The sequence below is a fragment of the Dromaius novaehollandiae genome, chromosome 4 (assembly GCF_036370855.1).
Source record: "Dromaius novaehollandiae isolate bDroNov1 chromosome 4, bDroNov1.hap1, whole genome shotgun sequence".
Classification (NCBI taxonomy): Eukaryota; Metazoa; Chordata; class Aves; order Casuariiformes; family Dromaiidae; genus Dromaius; species Dromaius novaehollandiae.
Window position 1 is genome coordinate 55,174,661 of NC_088101.1, and position 15,855 is coordinate 55,190,515.

The window sequence follows — 15,855 nt, forward strand, 5'->3', positions numbered from 1 at the left end:
TAATATATTGATTTCTTTCTAGGAAGAGTAATTTTGCGATAAGTAATGCTATAAATCATCACTGATTCCAATTTCCATGGATATAGAGAATAAGTTTTGTGGGGGTGTGTCTTTTTTTCCTTTTTTTTTTTCCCCCTTCCTGCTTACTATCTTCTCTCTACCCAACTCCTAGAATATGTGGTCTGTACTACGTATCTGTCACTGGCAGTTTCCAGTGAAGCATAAGGTAACAAAGAAGCATATGGCAGCAAAGCGTGGATGTAGTTTTTGCTGTTTAGCTACACTGAAATGATCATTGAAACTTGGTTGTGGTTTAAAAAATAGAACAGTCATGCAGAATAAGTTTTTTTTGTTTTGTTTTTGTTTTTTTTTTTTTGTTTGTTTTTTTTTTTTTTGATGGTTCCTGGTAGATGCCGTTGTGACTTTTAGCGGCAGCAGTTTCTGTATATCATTGTAGGCTGCACTTGAAAAGTTGCAATTATCTAAAGATGTTGATGTCTACTTGTATGGCGGAGAAATGGCAGTTGATAAAGTGACAGATGGCACCCCAAGTTTTGGCAGAGTTTTAAGGACTTCATATTGGTTTTCTTTTCTGTGGTTCTGCCAGTCAGGACACCTGGCGCTAGTTTCTCTCTGCCAGGAGATAGAAATGTTCAGATGAGGTTTGTAATTAAATGAGTTTGCCAACTCTCCTAAAGTCCCAGAGTCTAACTGGTTTCCTCAGTATCAGGGTGTACTTGCTGAATTAAAAGCTGCTTGTAATTTAAAAGCACTTTTTGAAAGATGCTGAAGATCATTGGAAAGCCATGTCCCATAAGTAAGTAGCAGATGTCTTTCCTGAAGAGGTGCTCCAGCCAACCAGATGTTATGAATTTGGTTCTGGAATGACTGGATAAAACAGTTCTGACCTGTAACTCTGGTATTGTGGCAGTGTATTTTTAATTTCCTGTGGTTGTAACATGAGTCTAATGCTTTACTCTGGACATCAAGTGTCTGCATATCAATTGAGTACTTTGCTTGAGACCTCTGTTACCAGTCAGGGTTTCTGTCAAGCAGCAAGTATAAGGCTTTGTAAAAGTGCTGCTTGTGTTTGTTACTGATACTTGGTTGAACTAATGTTAGATAAGATATAGCCCTGAGTCCAAGTTTTATGAGCTCACATGTGTAGTTCTTGTATATGAAAGTGTGTAGAGAGTAACACTGCCAACAACTTATTTGTCTTGATTAGTTGCTTTGAGGAGACTAACAGTAAGCAACAAAGTGTATTTCAGGACTAGAAATAGAAAATTAAATTCCTCTTTCACTTCATGATTATCTTAAAAGGTAACTTTTTTCAAAATCTGTTATGGCATTTGCACTTTATTTTCAATGGAGAAAAGCAATTAGTGCCTTTCTTCCCTCTCCTCTCTCTTTTTTGCTAGTTTAATGTAATTTTTCTTGTGATTCATCTTTTCCAAGCTAATAAAGAATGTGGCTATGTAGCTTTGAAGTGTTATATTTGATGCTATAAAAATGGTTATAACTGCAAATTGGCCATAACACTTGGTGATTCTTTAGTAAATACTTTTTAACACCTTATTTTTGCCAGTTGAATACCTGCATTTAAGTGTTTGCTTTAGCGGTGTTTCCTGTGTTGAGAATCAGCTCCCAAAATTGGGTGATATGCTAGACTTTCAATTTTGTACCTTGTATGGGGTATTAGTACATTGTCCAATGTGTGGCATGCAAAACTTTTTTGTTTTGTTTTCTTTTTTTTTCCTTTCAATTTGTTAAACTTTTCCCCATCTTCACAATTGACGATAGTTTTTACAACAGATGAAAAGTACTGTGTAGCTGTTTGGATGTTCTGCAGTACAATGTCTTACATTTTAAGAAAAGACAAAGGATCTTTTTAGAAATGAACTGAAATAATGCCAGCTAGTACCATGTAAAGGGAGGCACATTTTTTTTAGTAGCCCTGATTTTATAGTAAAGCTTTTGTTCTAATGATTTTAGCTAATTAAGGCTTTTGTTTCTACATTACAGTGCCATAGCTAACTACAGTTTTTAAACCTATTCAGTGAACAGGTCCAAACCTCACTTGTCTCTCCTCCATGTGTTCTGTTTGGAGAGTCAGGACTATCATTTCTTGCAACAGAGCTTTGATAATAATTGGTTACCATATTTATGCTTTAGTTAAGTGTCCAGTTCAGTTATTAATGTTGCATTTAGTGTTACTTCATGGATGAAAAAATATCGGGCATTTGTAAGCTATGATTTTTGTTCTCTGGCTGCTTGTGCTTTTATTTCTAGTTTTCATTTTCTAGTTTCCGTTTTCTAGTCATTTACAGCAATGATGTGAAGCCAGAATCTGGTTAGATGTAAAGCAAGATGCAACGCGCTATTAGTATGTCTATGGAGTTGAAGAGATGATGTATTTTTGAGCTCTTCATGCTTTGTTCATGTTAAAATATTCACAAAGCTCCTTTTGTCTGAAATCATTATTTTCCATGGGTGTTCTTCGAGCAGACCAGATCATTTCTATAAGTTGTGTTACTTACTGCTGCTGCAGTGGCTTTACTACTAAGGCAAAATTTACGTATTGGGCAAAATATATTTTGTTATGTGTATGCTTAACTTGCTAATTTCAAATGAGAACGTGTACACTACATGTACTGTAATGTCTTAATGTAATTTCTATGACTAAAATTGCTGCCTCCTGTAAGGTCTAATTTTGAACTAGATGCAAAATTCCCGCTAAGAATGCGTAAAGCTAGTGTCCCCCTCCGCCCCAGCTCTCCTGGTAGAAATAGGTGTCCAAGCTCTAATACTTCTGCAGTTGCCGTATATGGTGAATACTTAGGTCTCTAGTCTCCATTATTGCACAAAGGTTAAAGATAAGTTACAGAACAGTAGCACATGATACTACATAAGCTGAGGAAAAGCAAATATCCTCTTTGGTCATTCCAAAGGTAAAGCTATCATTTTAGAAATAAAGCAAGCAAATACTTATTGGGAAGCTTATCATGGCATGCAGTGACTCTGAAACGGACATAGGGTTTATTACGGATAAGAAGTTACTCAAACTTCTAGCACAACGCTGTTGGATGTACCCATAAGGTATTATCAAGTAAGAACAATACAACTGTATTATCTCTCTGTACAGTGATGGAGCATGCGTACTGGTATCTGTTCTGGCATTAGTTGCTAAAGAAGCCATGAAAACTGAAGAAAGGGAGAGTATGCTTCATCATGAATGATAAGGATCAATCTTCCTAGCTTCTTAAAGAAGAGGTTAAAAGGCTCCTTGTTGTAGTTTAGTCATCTGTGAGGAATATTAATATTGGGGGACAGAATAACTTCAGTCAGGAGACTTACTGCAACCGTGAGTAGTAGTGCTGATCAAGTTTAAATGAAGAATAAGGTATAATTGTAACAGTCCATGCAGTTTTCTCTTGGAATAGATTATTACAGGTGGGTTCTGGGTGCTGGCTTCTCAGTGAAACTCTGACACTGGAATAGGATGCTTTGTTTTCTGACACAATACTCCAGTTCAAACAAAAATTTATGGAGGCTTAGTTAGCACCCTTTCCTATCATGCCCTCCTGTATGGCTGTCAACTCACAGAGGAACTGGAGCATTAGCATATGTTGATTCTTATCTTGTGAATTCCTTGATTTTTAAAAGGATAGGCTGCCCTCACAAAATATTCTCACTTTTAATATCTGGAAAAACAAGGGATTCATCTAGATAACATTGTGCTTGATTCTTTAACAACAACAGAAGTGCTTTCATGTTCTAAAATGTCATGAAAATGTTCCTACATGAAAATGTGCAAGCTCTCTTTAAACACTGTGAAGATTGTCATTCTGAATGCTGGTGAACACTGTTGTGTGTGTCAGATAGCTACTTAATCAATGAAAGCATTTCTTGACCTAATAGCTAGTCTTCAGCACTGTATGGCAAGTTACCCTACTGATGAGGGTTGTCTGGTAAAGTAGTTTATTAGCTCTGTTTCTGCTTTCACATCCAGTCTGAAGCTGTTAACGTTTTTGCAGATTGTAGAAGAAACTATGCAAGCAGTGCACTTGTTGCCTGAAGGTTTAAAAAGAGCCTGATGCCTAAGTGAGTACAAGTGCTTGTATGGTCACCGAGCAAGCAGGATTGGGGAACTCGTCTGAGTTAAAAATAAGACAGGAAGAGTTGTGCTTTTGGTGGCAGTTCTGGCATAAACTGGTCATGAAACTGTGGTGCTAACAAAATATGCAGGAAGCAAAGCAAACTGCTTATGTCTCAGTACTTTGGGTGCTCCTCTTTGGCTTTATCTTTTAATAGACTTTTTTCCTGCTCTGTAACATAAGATTTGTATTGGGATTGTCTCTGGAACATAAAGATAGGCAGATTTCCCCTGCCCTTGAGTACCCAACTTTGCAGGTGTGAGTTTACTGAAAGCAAAATGAATCATCTTTAGTTGAGAAGAATTTGAGTTGTTTGTTTCTTTCTTTCCTACTCTCTCCAAAAGAGCCTGGAAATTTTGCAGAAAAACCGGGAAAACTTTGTGAACTCTATGGGGTGAAACATTAGATCCAGTGTTAGTTTACTGAACATAGTGAAGATTTTACAGATTGGAAGTTCTAGCAGTCAAATAATGTAACTTTCTATTTGTATCTCTTGAAAATGAACAGAAAGATCAAGCTTAAACCTCTTTTTACAGACACTGGTACTGTGCATTGGACTGTTTTGTTCCCTTTCTAGCTGAAATAAAGAGCCAGCTGTAGTCTTTTTTTTTAGATGTTTCTCAGCCCTGTGAACTATGAGGGCTATCTGAATGACAGCATTGTAAGCGTTTGCTGGAGCTGGTATGTTTATTACTATTGTCTGAACTACTTCTTAAATATTTAAAAACTCTCACTATTTTTTTCCCCAGTAATTAAGAAGACTGTTTCTCACTCTTTTTTTAAGCAACTTTAGAGCTTTGGTTGACCATCAGAGTGACATACCAATAGCAAACTCTCTCGTGTGATCGAGCCTTAGAGTGCTTTCAGGCTAATGAAGAATGTTAAAAACAGACAGCTAAACTGCTTAAGTGGTAAGTGGTGTAGCTATTCCATGTGAACTGGCCATTAAAAAAAAAAAAACAACTGTCTTCATCCTGTCATATTTAAAAAAAATAAATAAATAAAAAATCCAAATCTGTGTGAGTATGCTGTTTGTGGGATAGCTTACACTTACTACGTGTGTTCACCAGGGGGATATAATGGGGGATAAAATGATTTTTATTTTGAAGAATTAGGAATATCTATCAGCCTGAAACAACCTTTGAAATCTGTTACTTGTTTGGTTAGATTTTTCCAGCATTACAAAAAGTAGATAGTACAACAGCAAATTTAAGGATTTAATTCCTTGAGTAAGCACTAATATGCTTCAGAAGTCATCAAAGTGAAATGGCTACTACTGATGTTCAGAAAATGCCACCCTAAACTCTAAAGTCACCTCCCTCCCTCTCTCCCTCCCTCTCTCCCTCCCTCTCTCCCTCCCTCTCTCCCTCCCTCTCTCCCTCCCTCTCTCCCTCCCTCTCTCCCTCCCTCTCTCCCTCCCTCTCTCCCTCCCTCTCTCCCTCCCTCTCTCCCTCCCTCTCTCCCTCCCTCTCTCCCTCCCTCTCTCCCTCCCTCTCTCCCTCCCTCTCTCCCTCCCTCTCTCCCTCCCTCTCTCCCTCCCTCTCTCCCTCCCTCTCTCCCTCCCTCTCTCCCTCCCTCTCTCCCTCCCTCTCTCCCTCCCTCTCTCCCTCCCTCTCTCCCTCCCTCTCTCCCTCCCTCTCTCCCTCCCTCTCTCCCTCCCTCTCTCCCTCCCTCTCTCCCTCCCTCTCTCCCTCCCTCTCTCCCTCCCTCTCTCCCTCCCTCTCTCCCTCCCTCTCTCCCTCCCTCTCTCCCTCCCTCTCTCCCTCCCTCTCTCCCTCCCTCTCTCCCTCCCTCTCTCCCTCCCTCTCTCCCTCCCTCTCTCCCTCCCTCTCTCCCTCCCTCTCTCCCTCCCTCTCTCCCTCCCTCTCTCCCTCCCTCTCTCCCTCCCTCTCTCCCTCCCTCTCTCCCTCCCTCTCTCCCTCCCTCTCTCCCTCCCTCTCTCCCTCCCTCTCTCCCTCCCTCTCTCCCTCCCTCTCTCCCTCCCTCTCTCCCTCCCTCTCTCCCTCCCTCTCTCCCTCCCTCTCTCCCTCCCTCTCTCCCTCCCTCTCTCCCTCCCTCTCTCCCTCCCTCTCTCCCTCCCTCTCTCCCTCCCTCTCTCCCTCCCTCTCTCCCTCCCTCTCTCCCTCCCTCTCTCCCTCCCTCTCTCCCTCCCTCTCTCCCTCCCTCTCTCCCTCCCTCTCTCCCTCCCTCTCTCCCTCCCTCTCTCCCTTTTTTTTTATTTGCAGTGTTTTCCTGAGGTCATACATTTGCCAGAATATAATCTGGGGTGCAAAAATTGAGACACGTGTGAACTTGGTTTTCATATATTCCAGAACAGTCTCTTCAAAGGTTAAGTGGCTGCATCAATGAGTTTGCATTTTCCTAGTGTTCTTTCCAAACTTAATCTTCTGAAAATAAACACTTTGAGAAGGTTGTCTTTTGTTCCATGCTGAAAATCAACACTCTTCACTTTTTTTAATCAAGATTTCTGAAACCCAAAGACTTTCTTTGAGGTAGGGTAACACGTGAACCAGCTCTGTTCAAGTGGTGGTGTATTGCTAGGAAATTCCCAAGTCAGTGAACTGAAAGTGCTGGGATCTCTTTACAACCCCCACCACCAAGGATTTGACCTATTGGTTTTCCCACAGTGACGGAGCTCATTCCTTAAGGCCTTTTATAACATAACACAACTAGTCTCCACACTACCAGGTCTGTTTCTTCAGTCAGCACTTTTTTAAAAGGACCTACTTTCTGGATTTCAATTTAGGTATTTCAGACGTGTTTGCTATTATTTAATTCCAAGCTTCTGTGAGAAACTTGCTCACCAGCCTCACGGAGCCGTGTTGCAGACTGCTGACGACAGAGGTGCGTGGGCCTCCCGCTGAGGGAGCGTCTGCAGGTCACTTCTACGGTGTCCATCTTGATGTCAGGAAGGAATGCTTGTAGTCCACTTGGGTGGTGGTTATTGTGGTGCTGCACAGTAATAACCCATGCAGCAGAGCAACGCAGTGCTGCAGTTGTCTCACTCTTGGTTAAATGTTGACTAGACGAGTCTCAACGGGAGCAGAGGGCGCAGCTGAAATGGGTATGCGCAGGTTCTAACAGCTGAGTCCAAATGATGCTTAAAGAAAGCCTTGTAGTTTTGGTCATTCAAGGGTTTTCTAGCCTGGAGGTCTGTCATGGTGGCTTTAAATTATAGACAGCATTGTAAGGGTTAGCTGGAGCTGGTATGTTTGTTACTATTGTCTGAACTACTTTGTAAATACCTAAAAACACTCACTATTTTTTTTTTTCCAATAGTTAAGAGGACAGTGAGTTTCCCACTTTTGTTAAGTGACTTTAGGGCTTCGGCTGACTGTCAGGGTGACATAGCAAACTTCTATTCCCAGTTAATTGCTGCAGGCTATGCTGAGTTATATTGCCTTCTTGCAAACATCATCCTAGAGCAGTGCTTTCTGTGTAGTATCTTCATGTCTCTTCTCTCCCTAATTAAACATAGGTATGGATCTCTTCTGATGTTTCCAAACAAGTCTTTTCTCTCTCTGTCTCTCTCGTTTTGTTTTGTTTTTTTTCTCTCTCTGTCTCTCTCGTTTTGTTTTGTTTTTTTCCTCCTATCCTCTCTGATTCTCTGGAGTACCTTAGTTTATGTGCAGTGTTTTATGTGACTGCAGTAAACACTGAATAGTTAGATGTCATTGTAGTATAGTGTAGTTCTTCAGGACCCTTAAGGTTAAGGTAAGGTATCTGTGGTATCCCAGAGGCAGTTTTTTGTTTTGTTTTTTCCTTATACCTCTGGCTGGATGACTGAAGCATAATATTTTAAGACATGTTGTGCTAATATTAGTGACAAAACTCTATTGTATCTTGTAGCAATTTTTATTCCAAGCACTCTAGGATTTTTACTGAGAGTAACTTTTCCAAAATGATGTATTTGTTAGAGACACCCTATGCATGGAATATAACTTGCTGCTCCCTTTAAATCAGAAGTTAAAAACAAAATAATTCTTGTGGGATTTTGTTGCCATTTTCAATTCTGAAAAAGAGTACAAACAACATGAATGTCACCACTGGGGCATTAAAGGGACACTGCTCAGCCTGATTTCTGAAGCTGTTTGCCTGGAAATTCATGGCAGTATCACTTTGACTGCTGACTTCATAATGGTTAAATGCCTCTGTGAACTAGAAGAAACCTAGATTATTTAGAATTTTAGTTCATACTTGAAGTCAGGGGAGAGGTTATCTCTTTTTCTTTGAGTGAGGATTAGAGCTTGAAATAAGTCCTGAAACTGCAGGCTACTGTTAGTGTGCTGGCACGTATGGCCTGCAGAAAGATTAGCTTTTCAAACTGCAACGCTGGCTAGAGCAAGATCGTCACAGGAAAGGGAGAAGGAGGTGATAATCTTCTGGAAATAAAACTAGGACACAAATGACTCTTGCTGCTAGTAGGATCTTGTTTCTCACTTCTCTTTTTGCATAAGCAATCACCTTTTGGTTCTTCCTGCATGAGAGCATGCCGGTAAAACCCATCTGCTCAGCTCTGACCATGCTGTCTTATTACATGGAGCCAGTTGTCTTCTGCCTGGCATTTTCAGATCTATAGATCTAGCTTTTGATTTAGATTTGCTATGAGAGACTTGCCTTGCTCTGATGTCTCTTAGTGATTGTTGTGTGTGGAAAGAGGAGCAGAGGCAGCAGGAACACGTACAAATAACTGTAGACTTGGCCTCAGGAGGCTGCATTGAAGAACCTGCAGATGCTGGTGTCCTTTGCTCCCTCCTTGTCATATTGCTAGCGTTACCAGGGAGTGGCAGATACGCTAAATCTGTTGGGATTAAAATAGGTCTAGTCCCACCATCAATCTGACAGTGTCATCAAGTATTAATGCATTTAGCAACACAAATTGACTTGTGTGATCATTATGCGGAAGAGCCTCTCTGTCCATGTTGATTACCTCTTTTGCCTTTGGAGTTGGGGAGAAGAGGGCAGTAAGGTGATGGTTAAGGAAAAGCTATCCATTCTTTTCTCCCATCTGTGTTGTATATCACTTGCTATTTTATTTTGCTCTTTTCTGATGTTCTTTTCCATCTCCTTTATCTGATATCAAGATGGAAATAGACCCCTCTGTGATCCTCATTATGCATCAAGTGTAGAGCATGCATGTTCCTGTCATGCTGAGTTTGGATCTCATGGAATACATTCCTAGTTCTGTACCCTGTCAGAAGTAGGTACTAAATGGTCTTAATAGTACAGGTACAGAGTTGGGGGCAATGTTTTCCTCAGCATAGGGAACAACACTGGCAGATGGACAGACACCACTGCGGTGTAACACATAGTTCTGGAAATACTAGTTTGGAGGAACCTTTTGTGAGTTTAAGCTCCCATAAGGAATATTCCAATAGAGATGGTCAGTCTCCTCGCTGACTGCTTGTCAGAACTCTCTGAATGTTGGATGCTCAGTGAGACTGACATGCTTCTGTTGATTTTTATTAGTGCTGTCAGGTCCTACTTCTGCATAAAGCAGACTTATTTCAGATTTGTGGGATTTAGCAGGACTCTAACCCCAAAGGCTAAAAAGTATTTTCCCCCTAGTCAGATTTAAAAAAAAAAAACAAAAAAAAAACAAAAAAAAAACCCGAACACCCACCCTATGGTATATCTGTTTCTTCATGGTCTGTTTGAACTCAAAGTAGGGGTGGGGAAGAGGGACAGTGAAAGAGGAGTTTGGGATATGTTTGCTTGCTGCATCAGACCTCACAGAGCAGTCCTGTCCTTGGAAAGTGGGTAAAATGGGCTGTGGAGGGCAGAAGGAAAACAGATGTGGGTTCCCTGTGAGTAAGAGAACCTGGTATGGGTTGGAGTTTGAGGAACATTTGAAGACTGTCTGTAGAGCCCAGTCAAAGTCTAAGGATGCCTTTATTCTGGGAAGACTTGACAGTAGTGATCCAATATTTGAAGAGATGGACTAATGAGCTATGAAAGTATGAGGCTACTGCGACATGTTTTAACAAGCCTTCTGGCTTACCGCTGAGAACTGTTTCTAAGCATAGAGTCCATAACCTTCCAAGACAAAAAAGGAGGTGCTATCTTTGATTCTGGTGCTGGATTAGGGAGGGGTCTAGAACTACAGGCCATGGGAAAGGTAGGTGAGCTCATGTTGTTAATGCCAAAATTCCTCAAGCTGGAAGGATTGCATGATGATGGTGCATGATGATGCAGGAACTACATGCATGCGTGCCTCTCTGTGTGCAGAGGTTGCCCTGGGAACCGAACAAAAAAGCTTAACAAAAGTTAATTTATTGCCTTTTGTGCTTATTCTGAATGGTTTTGAGTAGGCAAGGACCAAAGACTAAAGAACAGTTAAAGTACTTCAAAGCTGGTGGTCCATTACTGTGCTGGGAAATAAATATTTTGGCACACCGTCACAAGGCATTCAGTGATATTCTTCAGTGGTGTGCTACAGAGGTCTGATTTTCTTGATGCTGGGCTGCAGGTCTCTTGCAGTGCCTACAAGTAGCTGCTTTATTTTCATTGCACCAGCTTGTGTGATGTTAGAGATATGCAGAGCAACAAAATGCTATTTTTAGTTCTAGCTGAGGTGGTGTGTAAACACTAGAGAATTTTAAATTTTATGCTTCTTGAGCAAGTAAGACATGCTATTAAAATATAATAGATAAACAGTAAGGAGAGGATGGGTAAGGCACCATAGGGATGTGACCTGTCAGTATGATTATACTTGCTTCATGTTATACTTGCTTCAGAGCAAGCTGGTTTAATGGATTCTGAAATGTGAAAAACTGTCAGAGGGATAGATGCTGGAAGAGATTACCTGTGGTTTGATGAAATGGGAGAAGCAGGGGAAGTACCTAATTTTGTTGTCCTTGAAAAGGTACAAAGACTGTGGAAGCTCTTCAGCTGAATCTGCAAGCAACCTGAGTGAGAAAACATGATCTGTTGCTGTCTTGTGTCCCAGAATGGCTGTTCTTGGGTGGTACTTGTGTCGTCCCTAGGCTTACGGCTGGCCACCAAGGCAGCTACTGATTCTGGACAAAGTAGTGAACTGTGTCTGTGCTTTACCCAGAAAGGTGGTCAGTGCAAGTCTGTAGTGCTTAGCAGCATATATTTTTAGATCATGGTCATAGGGCAGAATGTGGTGTTTGAAATCGGTGTAATGGACAGTGACTGCTTTAAGACTCCATTTCTCTGTTCTCTGGTTTTTTGTTTTGTTTTGGTCTTTTTGCTAGTGGCAGCTGGGAGGGACCAATGTGTTTGTAAAACCTTTGTGTATGTTAAATAGTGGAAAAAATCTTTTTTTGAGGACTAATTAAATAAGGAGGCAGCATCTATTTTGAAGGCACTTCTGTAGCACTGCTTGTTTGCTGTAGTGTTTGGGTACATTCAGAATCCAGCTGGCAGAGTTTTGTTTTAATGTGAAATGGATGCCTGCTGCCTTGTTCCTATTCTGATAAACTGAAGCATCTGCAGTGTTGAGCTGCCAAACTAAATACTACTTCTGTTAAACAGTCTTCAAGTACTGTTCTTACAGAATAGACTTATTTGTGGATTTAAGACTGTAAATGTTGACATAATATTTAAAGCTGAAAAACTCTGGTAGAAAATGTTAGCTGATAATTCTGTTTGGATAAACTCAAGTCAGTCAAAAGAAACTGCTAAAAATGCCCCCTGAAATGATCTACAGTGACACTGAGAAGAGAGGAGAGCTGAAATATGCCTCCAGGAATATTAAAGTAATCCTCTCCCTAACAGGCTCCAAAGAATAATTATATGATCTGTGATATTACTGGATGATATATTCGGCTGGGGAGACCACCCACTTCCTCCTCCTCCTCCTCCTCCTCCTCCTTTTTCTCCTCTTCTAGCTCCCAGCCCCACTGAGTCCCATAGCAGCTTAAGCATGAACACTCTGATGTAATTCAGAGGTTGTTGGTTTTCTGAATCACTAAGTCAGTTTTGTTCTGAGGACAAGCTTTGTTTCTGCAACATCTGGTGAGGAGAGGCTGCCAGCAGCATCTACACTGTGCATATCTGCTTTTTCTGATTGTTTGCCTGTGCATAGGGAATAAGGGCAAAGGAATGGAGATCTGACTTTTTTTTTAATTGTTTTTTATTTTTCTTTTTAAAGCAAGAATTGCTTGACTTCTGCCAGGGGTGAATTAAAATTAAAGTATGTGACAGTATATGGAGACTGTTTCTTGCTTGCTTATCTTCCAATTGCACTGAAGACATGTTATGGTCCCCGAAATTTTCCTTATCCAACATGCGTGTACAACTGTCTGCAAAGGGGTTGCTCCGAAACATTCGACTACCTTCTGGTTACAAGAAAAGCACTGTTATATTTCATACAGGTTTGTATTTTTAATATGATCAGAATATGCATGGGGAACATCTTGTTTACTTCAACAGCAGTTTATTTATAGCAAAAAATGAACTTGGGCATGAAAGTTCTTGAATTTCATGTAGAAGTCTGACTTTTGAGCAAGATAGCTTTACATTCTGTGCAACTGGAAAGCTTGAGCTTAAATTCTGTGTGTGTGCATGCACCTATGCTGAACTGCTAATTTGGAAGATGGGTATTCTGTTTATGAAATTCAAATTGGAATTTACTGTTTCCTCCCACAGATCCAAATATAGAATCAGGAAGTCGGTTCCATTAAAAATTTATCTGATCATTAAAATGATGATCCGCTGAGAGCTCTTTCTTTTCTATACTGCGATGAGGGAGGAATGAATACAGGCTGTCACACAGTGTTTTTCTGCTTGTGGCTTTGAGAAATATTTAATATTTATATGTAGATGTCTGTAGTCATACAGATGTTAAACATGTCTTATCTGTAAGTAGGACAAGCAAACTTTTTTTTAACTTGTGTTGATACAAACCTAAAAAGTACGAATTTTTCATCCAGATGCTTTAATGACATTCAGGACAACATATATTTAAAAAAAGAAAAAAAAAAAAAAGCTGCACATGACCTGATTTTGATCTTAAGTGACAGGTAAAGCAAGTAAAGCAAAAATTTGGAATAGGAAAATGATTATGTTCCTCGAGCCTTGTTCTAGGGAATATGTATGTGTATGTACATATATGCATACATATGTATATACATGCATATATCTTATTTTTTGCTAGGGTATGTGACAGCCAGAGAAAATTACGGCAATCTGCATATTGCATTAAAAACCTCTTTTTCTCCACCACGCTAATTTTTTTTACATCTTGCTCAAGGAGGAGCAAGCAGCTGCATTAACTACTTTTGCAAAAGCTCTTCCTCTTAGGCATTTCCTTTTTCCCTTGAGCACCACCCTTTTTTTGCTGATATTTTTGGAGTTCAGTTCTACCAGTCAGCTTTCCTTCCTATCCTAGCATTTCACATAGCAACTTCAAATGTTTCCCTTGTTACCTATCTCCAGCAAAGTTAAGTCAGTTTCTGAGTTTCTCATGGGTGATAAAATCAATTATGAACATAATGCGGGCTGACTATCCAAACAAAATCTTGACTTCTGTTTGCATTTTGCTTTCACATCTTATAAGCCAGGTTCAAAACACCTTGATGCTGAAAATTCCTATACGAGAGGGGCCCTTTCTGCCGTATACCTACACACTTGATATTCCTAACAATATGGAATTTTCACATATTCCAGGAAGAAAATTGTAAGGGAGCAAGGGGGAAATAATGTTCAGTCCACCATGCATTCACTAACTGCTACTGAAATTTGTATTGGTTTTAGAAAATAAAAATACGTTCCAGTACATATATGAAGAAAACTACAATGATGAGAATCCACCTGTGTTTTGCTTTCACTTAGTGGATATAAAAGTAAAACCTGTCTGTTGGATCCCTCTGTTAAATACAGCATGTAAAATAGTTAGCCATGTGTTTCAGTAAGGCAGCCTTCCCTAAATTAGAAGCGCTGAAGCTACTCTGTGTGTGTGATCTGTAATGTGCATTATATACAGCTAATGGAGTAGCACTAAAAGTACAGAAATTCTTTGCCTAGTATACCTCTTCTGCTTTGCTGCCCTCATGTCCTGCAGGAAGTCAGCAGGTTAGCAAAAAGCTGACCAGTGCTTGGTTAGTGCTGAATACACCAAAAAAGTAGGGCATCTGGAAAACCAGGTCACATGCTGTAGGGGAGAAAGCAAGTATGCATGGATATGCTGTGTTTCTCAAAACAGTACGCTGAAGCTTGTTTGTGCTTATTTCAGATTCATAAAGCTCTGCAACAGTAGATCAGGCAATGACAATGTATACCACAAGCATGTAGGGCTGGAATTTTTGTTAAATACCATGAGGAACCCTTTTTGTTTTTCCAGGTTCTATAAGAATGTCTTCATGTAGTTGTTTATTAAAATGACACGTGGCTTCCTTCCAAGGTCACCTAAGTAATGAGAAATAGAATGTACTAGGAACTATATAGAATATACTAGGAACTAAGTGAGGAAGTAATTGGAAAAGGAATTTCAGGGTTCATGCAGGAGTATGTGATATCATGTATGAGGAATAAAAGAGTTAAAAAAGCATCATTCAATTCTGTTTCTGGTGTGCATTGCATTTCAATAAGTATTTTCATGGATTCCATCTGTTGCTATCGTCTGTGATAGCACAGAGCACCTTCCATGATTGTAGAGCATACTTGAGTTATTTATGTCAGTTATTCACGTGTGGAGTTTTAACATAGTCTAGCAGAGGAGCATAGGTCAAGTTCGATTCATCTGTTATGTCTTGGTTGACAGTTTGCGGTGCAGTATCTTTGTGAAGTTAGGATGCAAATATCCTTGAGAGGAAGAGGATGGAACTTGCTCTTAGGTTTTCATCTTGGTTTGAGGATGTTCTGCAGCAGCTTGCTTTGGTTCTTCCCAGTATATGCTATGGCTGGACATACAGTTGTTTGCACTGATACTGAATCAGTCTAGATTAATCACTGCATTTATAGTGGAAACAAGTCTTGGGCTGAAGTGCATTTGCATTGCTTACATCTCATCTTGTCCATGTGGAGATGTGAAGATAACTGTAATAGTTGAAGTACCTTCAAGTATCTTGCAATGTAAGCATATAGCATGTGCAGGGGGAAAACAAATACAGTAAGAAATTCTTCTAGGAATGGGAGTAAATCCTGAGGAAACTTGCTGTAAAATTTGAAGTGTATTTTAACTTTCATACCTCTGTGCTCTTAACTGCTTCAAGGTCATCATATCCAGAAGTCTCTTCTCCCTTTAAATGCAGGCAGACATCCAGAAATGTCATTTTTCTCAGCTACTGGGAGTATAGTGCACCTGCTTTAAGTGTATATAGTGAGCATCTTCAGGAAAACAGAATCACTGAAATAGTTCAGAAAATACTGTATTTACCCATCCTGTGACTTGCTACAGATGAGTTCTACTAGTTACTGTGACAAAAATTTTAATATTTCACAACTGCATAAACATGATAGGTATGAGTTAAATATGAACCAGTGTCTTTCAGTGATGAAATGTAAAATGTACTTCCGTTATTAAGCTATTAAATAAGGGGGTTTGGGATTTTATTTTATTTTATTTTATTTTTTAACCAAAAAGAGTGACTAAAGGGCTTTTATGCTCTTCATGCATCAATGATGTGACAGAGCAGATCATCATCTCTGGATGATTCTACCTAAACTGCAGGAGAAAGATGTTCTTATATGAATGATTCAAAATATTCCTTTAGAGTTGCTTGCATGTTCT

At 40.0% G+C, this 15,855-nt stretch overlaps 1 protein-coding gene across 7 annotated transcripts in view; it reads left to right on the forward strand.

The window, feature by feature from the left end:
- MTUS1 (microtubule associated scaffold protein 1) overlaps positions 1 to 15,855 on the forward strand; it is a 124,515-nt gene that overhangs the window by 56,110 nt on the left and 52,550 nt on the right. The window lies entirely within an intron of this gene.